The sequence below is a fragment of the Sturnira hondurensis genome, unplaced genomic scaffold, assembly GCF_014824575.4.
Source record: "Sturnira hondurensis isolate 20B ecotype Veracruz unplaced genomic scaffold, ASM1482457v3 Scaffold0005667, whole genome shotgun sequence".
Taxonomy (NCBI): domain Eukaryota; kingdom Metazoa; phylum Chordata; class Mammalia; order Chiroptera; family Phyllostomidae; genus Sturnira; species Sturnira hondurensis.
The window spans coordinates 59,207-75,593 of NW_028078298.1; the positions used below are offsets into that span (position 1 = coordinate 59,207).

At 42.9% G+C, this 16,387-nt stretch overlaps 1 pseudogene; it reads right to left on the reverse strand.

The window, feature by feature from the left end:
- Positions 1 to 4,635: 4,635 nt before the first annotated feature.
- On the reverse strand, positions 4,636 to 5,472 carry LOC118988070 (V-type proton ATPase subunit D-like; annotated as a pseudogene).
- Positions 5,473 to 16,387: the final 10,915 nt, after the last annotated feature.

Below are 16,387 nucleotides of genomic sequence, written 5' to 3' on the forward strand. Positions count from 1 at the left end.
TCAAATTCAGACCCCAAGGAGCAGGTGCCCTGGGTGTTCTCATAACTTCTGAACAACATGACTGCAATTCAGAGGTTCCCACAAACCCCTTCCCAGGGTATATGAATTTTCTAGAGTGTTTCACAGAACTCAGGAAGACATTTTCCTATATTAAGCAGTCTATTAAAGGATATGATGCANGGTTTCATTTGTGGTTCTCATTCAATTCCCAGAAATATTTGTTTTTGACAAGAAGGAATGTTTGTCAAAAGTTTTTTTTTTTTTTTTTTTGTCAAATGGTTAACGAATGTTCTTTGTAGGCTTTTATTTTTAGTTTTCTTGTTTTCCTGCCAGTTTCCTACCATTCTTTCCACTTGAAAATTCTAGCCTCATTCTCAATGAAATAAGGGAAAAAGAATTCACCCAGACCTCCTTAGAGTTACTAGAGAGAGCCAATGACAGAGGCCCACCAAGGGTTGGGAGGAGAGTGAGGCCAGAGAGATATTTAGCATGCAAGGGAAATGGGGAGTGAGGGAGTGTTTAAGTTTTGCACTCGAAGTCCCTCAGTTACCTCACCCCAGTTTCAGTCCAACTCCCAGCTTTGACTGAAAGTCCTGTGGAGTGAGGCAATCCACCACTAACCCATTAGAGAGAGAAGGGAAGCTGAGATCACTGATTCTCTGCTCTCTGGCATTTCCCCTTGACCCTTTCTTTTCAGCAGGCTCATCCTGGGCCAAGAAAACATATCTTAAAACATAAAGAGACTCTGTTAGCCTTTTCTGAAACCTGTTGGAAGATTCTTGCCAACCAAGAAAGACAGGGAGAAGAGGAAGAAAGATCAAATAACCAATGTGTATTTGTAACAATTTAGTTTTTCTTTGTTTCAACACCAGCTGTGTGAGTGTTTTATCTTCAGGAAGCAATTCTGCAACACCAGCCAGACATTCTAACATTTTACCCATTCTGATAATATCTTCCTGGATATAGTGTCAGATCCCACAGGTTAAGAGTTCAGTCCCTTGGTACTGCCTCACTGCTTCAAATTCAGACCCCAAGGAGCAGGTGCCCTGGGTGTTCTCATAACTTCTGAACAACATGACTGCAATTCAGAGGTTCCCACAAACCCCTTCCCAGGGTATATGAATTTTCTAGGGTGTTTCACAGAACTCAGGAAGACATTTTCCTATATTAAGCAGTCTATTAAAGGATATGATGTAGGATACAGTGAAGAGATACATAGGGCAGACTTTGGGAGGGTCCTGATTGCAGGAGCTTCTGTGCCCATGGAGGTGTGCTGCATCACCCTCCCAGTATAGGGCTGTACTCACCAACCTGGAAACTGTCTAAAGCCCATGCTATTGGGATTTCATGGAGACTTTCTCTCATAGGCATAATACTATGAATCCCATTTCCAACCCTGTCCTCTCTTGGGAGAGGAAATGGGAGTGCAACTAAAGGTACCAAGCTTCTAATCATGGCTTTGACTTTCTGGTGACCAGCCTCATTCAGGACCCATTCAGAAACTCACCTTGAGTCACCTCATTAGGTCAAATGATGCCCCAAGTAATCTCATAACACAGGAATTTTTAAAGGGATTTGAGGAGCCTTGTGTCAGGAACTGGGATGGAGACCAAATGTACATTTCTTATTGTATCATAAGATCCCACTAGAGAAAGACACAGAGGCATCAGATTCTGGTTTTGGTGGTCTTCTCTTCCTACCTCTCAACAGTGTGCAGCTGTAACCAGCAGGGCTTTGCTCCCTAGGGGAGGTGGAAAGAAAGAACATCTTCCTTCCCTTGTGAACTCTGAGTTTTTCCTGCTTTTGCTGTGTGATCTAACTTTGTCCTGCTCACTTCATAAGCCATGAGTTTCTCAGCAAGTTTTCAGGGAGTATTACTCTTGTAGATGACAAGGATAGAAAAATTTGGGATGATTTTTCCACCTGAGAGAGAGTTATTGTCACTAGTCATCTTTAATCATGTATTTACATGGAAAAAGGACTGAGAATCCTTTCTCACTATTTTCTATCTGATCTTGGGTCACTTATTTAGTCTCTCAGTCTTTTATCTTAACACTTTTCACTGTATTTATCTAATGAGATAATCCCAGTGCCTAACCTGGAGTAGGGGCTCAAGAAATGACATATTTTGCCATGTATAATTCACTGCTGTGCATTATGTGCATCCATGGTTTTGGTCCAAACTTTCAGAAAAATAATCTTTTGTGTCCAATTTTAAGTCAATTTTTATTCATTTATATTTAGAAACAAAACTGATATCATACTCCAGGTATTAGTTTGTATATAAACATTATTATTGCTTTCTAGAGTTACACTTTTATTCATAATTTATTTTTATTTTTTAATTTAATTTATTTATCTTTAGAGGGGAAGGGAAGGAGAGAAGGAGAGAAATATCAATGTATGGTTGCCTCTCGTGAGTCCCCTGCTGGGAACTGGCCTGCAACCCAGGCAAGTGCTTTGACTGGGAATTGAACTGCGATCGTGTGGTTTGCAGGCCCACACTCAATCCACTGAGCTACACCAGCCAGGGCTATTCATACATTTAAATAAAAGAATTTAAAACATTTATATAGATACAGAATCAGTACTACCATGCATAAAGTGTACCTTTTCTTTCCCTCAACAATTTGAGCAAAAAATTGTGCATTGTACATGGCAAAATATGATAATTCTTTCCACCTCTTCTTCCCATTTAAATCTTACTTAAGGGACCCCTTGCATAAACTCTAGCTCAGCCTCATGTGGGGATATTGAAAGAAATTATACAGAAGACAAAATGAAGTTCAAAGAAGCTGCCACCACTAAGCTGAGGGGAGTATGTCCTGTATCTTCATTGACATTGTCTACGGCCATACCACCCTGAACGCGCCCGATCTCGTCTGATCTCAGAAGCTAGCAGGGTTGGGCCTGGTTAGTACTTGGATGGGAGACATTGTGAGGTGTAAATAATGGTATCAAATATCTAGAATCCCAGATGAATATCCACTAATGGAATCAGGAAAAGTAAATAGACATGATTTGTTATAGATGGGGATTTCGGGGTGGCCCACACTGTGGAGGATCCTCAGGGATATTCAACATGACCAGGTACAGCACAAAGAGCAATCAAGTCAGAAGCTTAACTCACAAAACCTTAAACCCTGGGCACCAGGGTTGTGGTAAGTGTAGGCTCAGGGAAGAGCTACCACCAATATGGCAGCATTTGTGGACTTTCTTAGACCCAAAAGGTACCACTGATGAATACTGAGATCATTAGAGAGGTTCCTGAAACACTTTAGGAACACTGAAAGTACCCCTGGTCTGGGGGTTATATTTGAGAAGGAAGTTTATTCAGGATTTTTGTTAGTTTGGTTAAAGAGAGACTTGAAGTGATGTAATTTGTGATGCAATTTTAGATAAATATTTTTGAACTCTCAAGCTGGTTAACCCAGACCTACTGTTGATATATCCAACTTAATCAAATTCTGTTGGTTATACCACAAAATATGTCCTAAATTAGACCACTTTTGCCTATGAAAGGCACTAACCACCATCCTAATCCAAGCTACTACCATCTCTTTCCTCGACTGTTGCACGAGTCTTCTAACTCATTCCTCTGAGTTGTCATTGCCAGTGGACTCTGCCCCACTGCTCTCTCAGTCTGGTCTCTGCACGGTATTGAGAAAGATCTTTCAGAATTGAAAATAAAAGTTCTTTTATTTGCTAACAGGTCTCCAATAGCTCTGCAACTAACCCTCAGCAAATGTGACAATCCTTTCATTATCACACAACGCCCCACATCAACTTCATCTCTGACCACTCTCTCCCTTGTTGATTGTTCTACAGCCACACTGGCTTCCTTGATGGTCCTTGGTCACCCCAGGCACATTCCCACCTTGGGGTCTTTGCTATAGTTCCCTTTCTCCCAAAAATCCTTTTCCCAAGCATACACTCTCTTTCCCCAGAATTCTGCTCTACCTGAAATTTCACTCACTCTACCTGAAAATATCTTCCTTGATGACCCTCTGTTAAGTAGCAAGTCTCTATGCCCAGAACTCGCTATTCTCTTTGCAATAGGAGTTCTTAGCACTTCCCACAGTTTAACATACTATTTACTTTGTTGTTTTTTATTGTCTCTTTCTACTACAATGTAAATTTTATAAAAACTGAGACTTTACCTGTTTTTAATAACTATTTGATGCAAAAAAATTAAAAAATATTACTGTCTATACCAGTCACATTGAAATTGACACAACTGTTCCATGACAGGCAGAACAGAGACGTGTCATAAAAAGTAACATAAGTGAGGGCTTCCAGAAAGCTTGAGGACAGTAGCATCACAGTAACACAGGAAGGCTGCAGAGATCACAGATGACAGTGCCTGGTATGTGAGCAGGTAAGGAGGGTGCTCCTGCAGTAGTTCACCTGAGACCACTGCTGGTTTCTAAGGGGAACTTCCTGATGAGCTGGGTAAGCCCATATCTTGTAACACAGATGCAGGTGGAGTAAGGTGCTTTTCTGCAGCATAAACCCGTACAAGTTGCTGGACAAGTTATTGAAATCTCGTCTGTGATTAATGGTTGCTAAATTAGGATTCTGCAAAGGTACTACCATAAATGGATGTTCAGGGATAATTTACCACCAGTGAAATTCTTAGGCTGAAAAACAAACACTTATGCAAACCAAACCTACACATGGTGAGCTAAAATGGTGACAAGTTAGCACATCTGAAAGAACCAGAGCAGGAAAGACTTCAAACAGAAGGTCCTCATCCTTCTCTTCAGTCAGGAGATTGGCAGGCTTCGTTACCTCTCCAGCAGCCCTCCATTGTTTCAAGTCCCTCCCAGATTTTTCCTTGAGAATCTTTTTTCTTCTCCTGTATTTTCTTTAACCTGTAGAACTCTTCTGGCTCTCTCTCATTCAGCTCTGTGATGATATAGGGGAGGGTACGTTGGATCTGAGGAATGATGACATGTTCAATGGCATTTGCACACCTGTTGGTTAACTTAATGGCTTCATCCAAAGCAACAAAGGAAGTCTGCAGCAAGGCCAGTTACGCCAGTAGTTCCACTGCTTTGGGATAATTCCTCTTTAATTTAGCCAACTGTTCCCCACCTTGGGCTAACTCTGTCAGTTCATAGCTGTCCGTTCCTTTGTGGTAGTGTTCAAACACTGGCAAAATGACACCTGCTACATTATCTTTCTTTGCTCCAGTCTTCACTTGGGGTTTATTTACATTTTGGATGACCTTAGTGTTGAAGTCCCCTTCTGTGAACTTGGCTTCATCAAGAGAAAAGGTAGCTTCTCTCATTACTTCCCCCCTCAACATTTTAGTCTCTATGATCTTCTTTAGGATCTGTCGAAATCTGAGAGTTAAGGCATCAGACTTTTTCTTCAGGAGGTTTTGACCTGTCTGTGACCATTTTAATTGAGCCTTCATGATGGTCTGTGCCATGCATGAGGGAAAGATTTCAATTCAATCTTTGCCCAACATTCCAATGACAACTGTTCACCTGGGGTTTCTGGCCGGGCAATCAGGGCAGCTGCAGACCTGGCCACAGTGTCTTCTTTTACCAGAGTTAGCTGGTTGTCTCACCTGACCCCACCACACGTTGCTAAGAGCCTGCAGGAATATGCAATCTTCCCCAAACTTTTTTATTGTCCTATGGCAGTTTTCCCAATTTTTTCCCCTCACTTTCTCCTGGCTGACCCACCATGCAGCTCTCACAGTCAGTCCCCACTCTGTTGTCCTTCTCCCTGTGTCTTTTATACATGTTTTTTAACTAGACCCTTCCCCTTCTTTCTCCCTTCATCCCCCTTTCCCCTCCCTTCTGGTCACTATGAATCTGTTTCTTGTTTCCATGCCTCTGGTTCTATTTTTCTCATTTGTTTGTTTTGTTCTTTAGGTTCCAGTTATAGGTGAGATCATATGGTATTCACCTTTGACTGCCTAGCTTATTTCACTTAGTATAACACTCTACAGTTCCATCCATGCTTTCCTGAAAGTTAAGAGTTCCTTCTTTCTTTCTGCTGCTTAGTATTATCTTATGTCAATGTACCACAGTTTCTTGATCTACTGGTTTACTGATGGGTACTCTGGCTGTTTCCTGCACTTGGCTACTGTAAATAACATTGCTATGTCCATAAGGCTGCATACGTTCTTTTGAATTGGTATTTCAGGTTTTAGGATGTGTCCCAATCAGTGGAATCACTGGATCAAAAGGCAATTTCATTTTTAGTTTTCTGAGGAAATTCCATGTTGTTTCCCACAGTGGCTGTACCAGTCTCCATTCCCACTAATAGTGCACTAGGGTTCCCTTTTCTCTGCATCCTGTCCAGCACTTGTTGTTTGCTAATTTGTTAATGATGTCTATTCTGATTGGTGTGAGGTGGTATCTCACTGTTGTTTTAATTTGCCTCATTAAGATGGCTAGTGGTGTTGAGCATCCTTTCATATATCTCTGGGCCTTCTGTATGTTCTCCTTGGAGAAATGTCTGTTCATGTCCTTTGCCTGTTTTTTAATTGGGTTGTCTTCTTGGTATAGAGTTGTATGAATTCTTTACATATTACGGAAATCAAACTTTTGTCTGAGGTATCATCACGATGCTGAACTTTTAGAATAGTAGCTAGAACATATTTGGGGTCCAATAAATATTTTTGGCTCAGCAAAGTAGGGTCAGGGGGAGATAAGCACATGGGCAGTTGAAGTCATGAGAGTGCAGTGGAAGGTCCTTCTACTGTGTGGCAGGCACAGTAGGAGTCCAGATGGTGACCCTCCCCAGGAGGGGTCTAGCCTGAGAAAATGCCAGATGGGATCAAGGACAAAGAATCTCAGAAGTTCCAGGGAATGGATTGGTTATTGGGAGGGCTGAATGCTAGGCCACAGTTCATTGGCAGTTAACTGGTTACTTTGAAAAAGCATCTAGTCCTTCCCAAGCTTGAAATAGTATAATCAGCTAATGAAGAGAAGCTCTCTCTTTCTCTTGCCTCGTAAAATGCTTTTGTTCAGGCATTTGTGCATTCGTACATTTGTGCCCTACATGTCCTCTTTCTATGGCAGCCATGTGGACCTAACGGACAGACTCCAAGTGCAGGTGCCAAACAGAGCCTGGGAACAGCAATGAAACACTAGCTAGAATACAGCCAGAAACAGAAGCTACGCTGGCCTGATGGGAACAGAAACTGAACTGGACTGAATGAATGGATTGGGATTTCTGGACACTGGCCCTAGTTTTGAGTTTGATACAGAGAAGGCTGGACATTTTACCCAGAGGGACAAATGAAAATAAGACATCAGTAACTGGGGAAAAGACATTTATTTCAACCCCAATAAACTTTACCACTAAACCTCCTCCTCCCAAGTGTGAATCCCAAAAATGCTTTTCTTGTCTCTGTGGAATGGTCTCATTTCCACAGGCAGCAATGGTGGCAGAGGCAGAACACAAATGTGCGGCAGCTGTGGTCTAGCTGCCATGTTTACCAGGCAGAAAACAAAGACTTATACCCTTGGCTTTGCCCTTCCTCCTCACAGGGCTAGTGGCGACCCTAGCGGATCTGTAGCAGTGGAGGAGTCGGGATAGAGCACCCACACTCAGCAGCTGTGACAATCAGAGGGGCAGAAGCATTTCTGTCTGAACAGCAGGCACACACTGTGGCGAACCCAGTGACAAGGAGATGTAGAGGTGTGCCAGCCGAGGTCTGGTAACCAACATTACTAAGAAAAGAGAATTTCTGTAAAGATATGAAACAACCTCCTTCAGTGCCCACCCCATCCTCACTCTTTAGAACAGAATACTTTGAAGCAGCAGGGTTACCTCAGATAGCACAGCACCACATGCAGCATCTATATACAGAAGGCAGCCCTGGGAACTTACAGGTCTGCAGCCCAAAAAGCCCACCACATTCTCCCATTCTCAAGTCAAGGGTACTGACTTGAGACTGAGGCGACTTGGTCACAGTGAGGTGCTCAACTCCCGGGGGATTATGACACATTTCCCATGGGCAAGGCACACAACTCCACAAAGATCCCAGAATTTCCAGCAGTGCATGTAAGAGAAAATAAAAAATTGCAGTTCTGCACCATATATCAGAAAACAAGACAAATACTTCTACTTACAACCTGGTGAAAAGCGAAGTGTCAAATACTTTTTTAAAAGAAGATTTTATTTCAGTAGCTACTCAGAGAAACATTCCATCAAATACTGTGAATAACCTAGGTAACAAGGCAGTTCAGGAAGACAATGAAAAATATTCAGAAAATAAACTTCACGTGGAAGATTCGATTTAAATGACAGAGAATTCAAGATTGTAGTTCTGAAGAAACTAAACGAGATAAAGAAACCTCAGAAAGGCAAATTAATAAACTCAGAAATATAATCAAAGAATGAAAGGGGTGATCTATTAAAGATATGAAAACTGTAAAAAAAAGAAACAAACAGTAATTGTGGAGCTGAAGGACTCAATAACTGAGATGAAGAATAAAGTAGCAAGCCTAGGAAATAGAGCAGATCAGATGGAGGAAAGAATTTACGATTTTGAAGATGATTCCAATGGAAAAAGAGAGAGGATTGAGGGTAAAAAATTCAAAGAATTATATGGTAATTACCTGACTCCATCAGAGAGAGCGATGTAACAGCGATAGGTATGCCAGAAAAGGGAGACACAGAGAAGGAAACAGAGAAGCCAATTCAAAGAGATAATCAATGAGTACCTCCCAAAGCAATGGAAAGAACTGGATCTTTGAAATCAACAAGGTAACAGAACACCTAATTATCTCATCCAAAAAGATCTTCTCCAATGCATATTATTTAAAACTGTCAAAAGGAGAAGAAAGATGGCAACGCAGTAGGAGGGAGCGGATTCCATTTCTCCCGGACACATGGGAGAAAATCCTGGCCAGTCTACGGAGGACCAGTGCAAACATCCAACAGTTACCCAGCATATACGAAAATAAGAGACCAGAAATCATAATGGACACTGAAAAATCAGACGGTAAGGAGACGGCTGCAGGACAGTAATGTCTCAGGGACCAGTGCAAAGACAGGAGCAGCAGCAGACTCAGCCGGTGCCCGGCGCCCGATGCATCTACCACGGACTCTTTGGGAGTCCTGGGCCTGCCGAAGAGTCCTTGGGAGAGAGCCGGTTCATCAGCTCCCTCCCTCCCCAGCCAAGCAAAGTTGGGCAAAACCACTGGGAGAGACTTGTTTGCTTGAGATTGCAGAGAGAGTAATAAGGACAAAGGGCTGTGATTAACCGTGGAGTCTGTGGTCACCAGCCTGGGAGAATTGAGAGGCGCAGTGTTGGGCTGTGACTCCCATAGTCACCAGTCTGGCTGGGAGATTGAGCTGTGCTGAGTGCCAGGCTTTCTTAAGGAGACATTTTTCAGAAAGTGAACTGAAGGATTCCCCTGTGATAGCCGCTTGGCCTGCTCCCCACTCAGCTTGCCAGTGATCCCGAGGGATCGGTGGGCAGAAGGCCTAGAGTCTCCCCAACAGAACTGGGAAGGGTCTGCGCTTGAACCCGCGGGACCCAGCCTGGCTGGCGCACCCACGCCCGCTGGCACCCCAGCCCACAGCAATGACCCCAGGGAAAATGCTCTGAAGAGGACCTGGATCCGCTTCGAGAGATGCTGGGGACAGGCGCTAGGATAGCTCTTGCAGGAGCGCTGGCAAAAAGACCACACCAATCGCCCCTCAGCCATGGAAACCAGAAAAACCGGTTTGTCCAGTTTGAAACCAACAAGAGATGTGGGGTTTTTTCTTTTTTAAGTAATCTTTTATCTTTTTAATTTTATTATTGTTTTATCTTTTAATACATTTCCCTCTCTTTTCTTCTTCCTTGCTTTATTCCTTCTTCCTTTCTTTCCAAACTTATTGCTTCTTCCTTCTTCTGCCTTTTTTCTTTCTTTTACCCACAAGTGACACAAACAGCTTGGAACTGCGAAGAGACCAAAGTTGGACCCAAAGAGGGGCAGAGACAGAGAGACAAATTTCACTTTGCTATAGCAGAGGAGCCACAAGTTGCTGCATACTTGTCTATTATTATTTTTTCATAATTCTCACATCTTTTATATTTTAATAATATCATTGTATTTCTCATCTTCTGTATAGGCTTCTTTGCCTTGGCTGGTTATATTGTATCATTTGACAGGTTTCCCCTGTTCTCTCTTTCGCAGTGTATTGCTAATTTTCTATACTTCACAGTAACTTGTATTCTACTTAGCATACTACTTAGCATACTACTCAAAAGGTCTATACCCCCTATTCATGTTACCCAGATCACATAGAGTCTGTCATATGATTGTTGCTCTAATAAATTAACAGTGACATTCTGTCATTACTCTAAACCTGCGTAACTTTTGAATAAATAGTTCCTTTCCTTTTCACCAAACTGTGGCAGAGAGCCACAATTCCTAACACCGGGCAGCAGGCAACAAGAGCCATAGTACAGAAAGACCTTGGGGGAGGGGGCTAGTTATGGTAACAGTATCTGGGTTCCCGAGCAGGAGCTTCTTATAACTGTAAAACAGGTTGATTCTGTAACAGTTTTAGCATAGAGGAAGCAACAGGAGAACCTAACTGGGCTGCCTTCGCTCACTGGGAAGTCAGAGAAAAGGGAAACTTAGGGATGGATTCAGGGGATAAGGCTGGGACATGCTTCCAGAGGCCCATTGTCTTAGAGTTTAGGAGAGAAGTGCCTATGAAGAAAGAAAAGGGCGGTGGGGTGGGGGTGGAGAGTGGAGAAAGAAAAGGAAAGGAAACGAAATGGTGCCAGCTGCTCCCAACAGGGAGAGCACTCACATCCTGGGCTCTTTGTTTTCAGGCTTTCATTTCTTTCTTACAGGTGGGAACCTTATGGGAGGTCTCAGAGGAGGCTCATAGCAGAACATTCATCAGTTTCCCAGGCTTGCTGTTTCAGAGTCATGGTCTCCTTTGGTTGGTCAGTGCCGGGGCAGGGGGTGCCTAGTCACTGCAGTTGGTTCAAGAGTCACCCACCTCGATTTGCTGATTTTCTGGATCTGGAGCTGAAATACAACCAAGGCCTAGATGTTATCTCTTCAGGGAGGAAAGGCCAGGGGAGAAGAGGTTACCCTGGGAGTGAGGTCCTTGTTTTCCCAGTTTTGCCCCTGCCAGGCCTCAGTGCCTTCCATTCCTTCCGCCCTGGTGAACATCTGCACTGGCTGTAAATCGCTTGGCCACTGTGTTCAGCTGTCTCTCAGTTTCCCTCTTCCACTTGCACAGGAATTGTCCCAGCTCCTCACTGTCCCACGTCAGTTTAACAGTAAGATCACCTAGGGAGCACAAGCAGCTGGAGCCTTTTTATAACATCATCAACCATTACCCAGGGAAAAGGCATTGAAGTAAGAAAAACTTTAGAATTGTTATACAACCAACCATAATTTGCTTGCATTATCAACAATATCAGCCTCAGAAGTATTCCATTTACTATTCTCATATTTAGAGTATGTGTTTTGTGCCCCTGTCTTTAAGCAAATTAACAGATTGGGAGTTGTCTCCTTTATCCACACTTATGCAAAATCTTCAACTAACTGAAGGTTCTGAGTAAGAACAAATAAGTCCTTTTATTCCTTAATAGTTGTTGCAAGGGAAATAGCAACTTGATATCTCACATGCAAAATTTATTTCAGAAGGCATTTGGCAGAGCTGACAATAGGGATCTGCAGAGCAGCTAGCCTTCGAGGGATAGTGCACAGCTATGAACTAGAATGTGCTCAAGCTACTTGCTAAAAATATGGCACATTTAAGGGGGTAACTAAAATAAGTTTAGTGAGAGGACTACTTATAGAGGTAGTGTCAAAGGGATGGTAAAGCTCCAAGGGCTAGCTGGAGCAGGAAAGAAAATTCTCAAATACCTGTCTTTGTAGCAAAAGGTCACTACTAATCTGAGTCTGCCAAACAGGGAACCAGAAGGAGACATCCTGATTCTCTCCAAACCCCTCTTGCCTGCCAGTCACCTGTGAAAACCTCCCTCATTGCCCAAATGTAATGGGGTACAGCCAAGGGGGGCCCAAATAGAGATTTGTAATGGGGTCCAGAACTCAGGGTGTCCAGGAAATATTGGAAAAAAAATATATAGGATGTCCCCCACAAATCTCAGCTAGGGGATAGAACACATGGAGCAGGGCCATTGAGAGCTGTTTTGCATAGCAACAGCTTTGCAGCTAACCTCTGGCATGGTCATTTAACATATCTATAACTTTTAACTGGTTTCATGGATATGTTAAATAGCTGTGGCCCTGCTTTGAGCTGGGGAGATGAGAGTCACTTCAACCCATGGTGTAACTGGGAAGCAACTCTCTCTGTTTACAGCAACTGTTTGAGAGCTTGTAGATGATTGGTTCCATGCCATGGGGCCATGCCTGCCCGGACTTAATGTGGCAGCCCAGAAAAGCTGGAAGAATACAGTAATGCTGGCAGGTGTAACCCATTGTGGGAGGAAATGGGGCTGCAGGTGCAGATTGGCTCTGAGATTTAAACCCAGGCACAGCAGCCACGTTGCGTTTTTTGGGACCACACAGCTTTGGCGTGCTTCCTTTTGCCATGTGGCTTAGGAAGTAGGAGAGATCTTGCTGGGAAGAAAAGGGGTGAAAGGAGTCTTGCTGGTGGGCCACGAGAAGGTGCCACATGGTTTTGGATTAACTGGAGATTGCGCGGCAACACAGCTGATGGTGCCAGAACTGAGGACTACCTGAGCCATGGATCTCTACTTCTGTTCCTAAGATACGGTACCTGAGACTGGGCAAAAGGGGGGAGAAAGGACTGTGTGCATTTGTGGGTGTTCTAAAGGACTTTAGTATTTTAATGAAGACTTTAAGGCATTACTCTAAGTCTGTATATATCTTTGTATAAATAATTCCTTTCACCAATATCTGGCATTGAGAGATGTCTTTCCCTGCTGATGGGTAAGGCAAACCTAATATGGGGGTGGGGGGAACTCCCGGAGCACAAAGGTGGGTCCATTTGGTAATAGTTTATCATTCGCCTACCCCTGCCCCAGGTCTGTTCTGTAACACAAACTCAACCTGTAGTCACAATGTTACAGAATGAATCCATGAGGGGGGACAAAGTACCATTACTGAATAGACTCTCCATACTATATTCACCTTGCCTGGTGCCCTAGGAATTGTGGCTATCAATGCCAGAGTTTGGTGAAAAGGAAAGTAACTAATTCAAAAGTTATACAGGTTTAGCAAAGTCCCTTTAAAACACCCACAAACACAGTCTTTCTTCCTTTTCTTTGCCTAGTCAGGCTACTCAAGGGTAATGTTTCATGAAAAAATAGAAGTCTGTAGCTTGTCTAGGCTCCTCGGTCTTCCCAGTAATCCAGGTTCAGCTGGCAGGTCTCCCAAGGTTCCCAGCACCATCAGGTATGTCACTGCTGCTATATCCACTCAATCCAAACCGTGTGGCACCTTCTCATGGCCCACCATCAAGAGTCCTTCCTCTCCTTTCCTTCCCTGCAAGGTCTCACATTGTCCTCTCTCATTGTCCTGCATTGTTTCTCCTGCATTCTTCCAAACTGCTAAGAGAGAGCTCTGCATGGTTGTTATATCTTGCTTTCCTGCTTCCTAAGCTGTGGTTCCAACCTGCATGACTGCTGCACCTGGGTTTAAATCCTGGCATGAATCTTCCTCTGCAGCCCCATTACCAACTCCTCCCACAATCGGCTACACCTGCCAGCACTCCCAAAATTTTCAGCCTTTCTAGGCTGTCATAGTAAGTCAGGGCAGTCATGGCCCTGTGGTGTGGAGCAGAGGGAACTATCTCCAAGCTCTCAGGCAGGTGCTGTAACCAGGGGGAGCTACCTCCCAGTTTCATCATGGGTCAAAGTTATGCATACCTTCTGGCGCCATTCTGCCTGGAAGACTAGTCTGCTGTTATTGCTATACAAAGTAACCATTTTTGCATATCAGGTATGAAGCAGGCCAGCTGTTGATAAGCAAAATAACTCCCAATGGCCCTGTTCCTTCTGTCCTATCCCCCATCCTGGTCTGCCTTGGGTGGGGAGGATAGATATCCCATTTTTCTATATTTCCTGGACACCTTGAGTTCTGGACCCCATTTTAGATCCTTCGTTTGGGGGGCCATGACTGCACCCCATTATGAGAAGGCAAGGAAGCCTGGGTAATTCAAACCACTAAGATTAGCTTCATGGTATTCAATGCAACGTGTAGAAAGGTGAGAGAGATCTTGAAGAAACAAAAGGAAATTATCTAGCACAGTATGCATCTTTAAAAACTTCCACCCAGTATAAAAGCAAATATCTTCATGAGAGTCAACAAGACCTATATAACATGGTACCTGTCTCCCTGTCTGATTTAATCTCCTACAAGGCCCCACATACAACTTGTGCTCTGACCATATCAGTGGACTTACTCCTCAGAGTGTTCAAGCTCTTCCTCCTGCTAGAACTGTTTTCCCTTTGGCAGACAGTTTTCATTCCTCCAGATTTGGCTCAGGCTTCAATTCCTTTACCTTAAAAGCATTTCCTGATATTTTTTTCTAACATGGGCTAAGGTGACCCTGCCTCCCTGTGGTTCCCATATGTTTCTTTAACTACTTCCATGATAGCAAATCATTGTGTAATTTGTTGTAGACAATAATACTTCTTCCTCTCAAGCAGTCCTTGAACAAAATGCATGCTCCAGCATATGTGTGAAGGATTTCAGGGCTGATCAATGTAAAAAGAATAACCATAAGAGGGCAGTAGAACACTAGCTGTATTTGGGTGACTGACAGGTTTGCAGATAAAGAAGGGGAAAAGTCCCTCACAGTCTGAGACCATCCAGGTGGCAGCCATGCAGAATGGAAATGAACAAGGGAACTCCCAGGTGTTCAGAGAGGGGCCTGAAGTCCAGGAGAGTCTCTGAATCAGAGAAGCCCAAGAGGCAGCCACAGCTTGAGGTCTCTATAGCCCCAGAGTTTACCTTTCTATAGAGTCAGTTTTGCAACATGTACAAAGCAAGGAAGCATTATATGTGCTTATTTTGGCTATGTTAAAAACTATTGGGTGTGTAAAAATTTGGAATTTGGCACCAATGGGCTTTTGCCTTAGTGGGTCCCAGGCCCCTTGAAGAAATAAACAACCTGATGGCCAATATAAAGAGACTGTCTGCTCATTTATTTACCACCCAGTGGCTATGTCTTCTATTGCTCTATGTGCCCAACACTCAGCAAAATTCCTGGCAAATGGCAGAGACTCAATTGATAAATAAACAGTATAGGAGGGAGTATATCAAGGAAGAGGGGGAGGGAGAAACAAAGTTCAAATATATTCTTAGTTTTTAAATTTTTCTGATTTTTCTTTGCTGTATAATTTTGTATTACTTGAAATAATCTAAAAAGTAGTTATATGTTTTGTGTTATTTCTAACAAACATTTGATTTAAACTTTTTTTTGAAAAATTAGTTTGAAATTTTATTTACATAGGCACGTACTAATTCTAAAACTCCCAGAGGAGATATAAATATGCATGGGTTTAATTATCTGGTTTACAAAAAAAACCCACTCATTACAGAAAGCAATGCAAGAGAGGGAAAGATGAGCTAGATGAACATCTGACAAGCTGTTTTCTTTTTTCAATCCTCATCCAAGGATACTTGTTGATTTTAGAGAGAGAGGAAGGGAAACATCCATCTGTTGTCTCCCGTACTTGCCTCGATTGGTAATTGAACTTACCTGACCAGGGATAAAACCCACAACCTTCTGGTGCATGAGATGGTGCTCCAACCAGCTAAGTCACCCAGCCAGAACTCAGACAAGCTTTCTGGTAATTTATTCCAATTTATTATACACGGTAGCAGAAACTCTTTCCATCAAAGGAAATCAGTTAATGTTTTGATGGTTCTTGTAGAACAACTTAAAATTAGCAAAACATTCCTCTCTTTTACTTTCTAGGTACAGGGCAGGATTGTTTGCTTTCCTGAATGTAATGCACATCTTTTTAAAACTGTTTGCTGCCTCTTGGAGGAGCTCTAGGGCAAGTTCTAGCTCATATCTGTTTGTCAGCATGAATCTGGCTCCTTGAGATGCAGCCTCAGCCTCAGTGTGGATCACTTGCAGAATTTCATGAAAGTAACTGGAATTGTAACCCTCGTTCTGTTGTTCTCTTTTGTGTATGATTTCTCGAACCAATTGTGTAATTTGAGCTGTTGTTTTGTTTATGATATCTTTTTCAAACTCTTCCACAGAGGGTCCATATACTTGGAACTTTTGAGAAGTGATAACGTGTTTAGAATAGTTGATGCAAAATGTTTTCTTTGTATCGCGATACCTAATTTTGTTCACAATATTGGGATGCTGTTTAAAGTGCTCCAAGAGAACGTTCTCTAGCTGAATATCGATATCAGGACCCTCCACAGATGGTCGTGCAGGAGGCAATAGA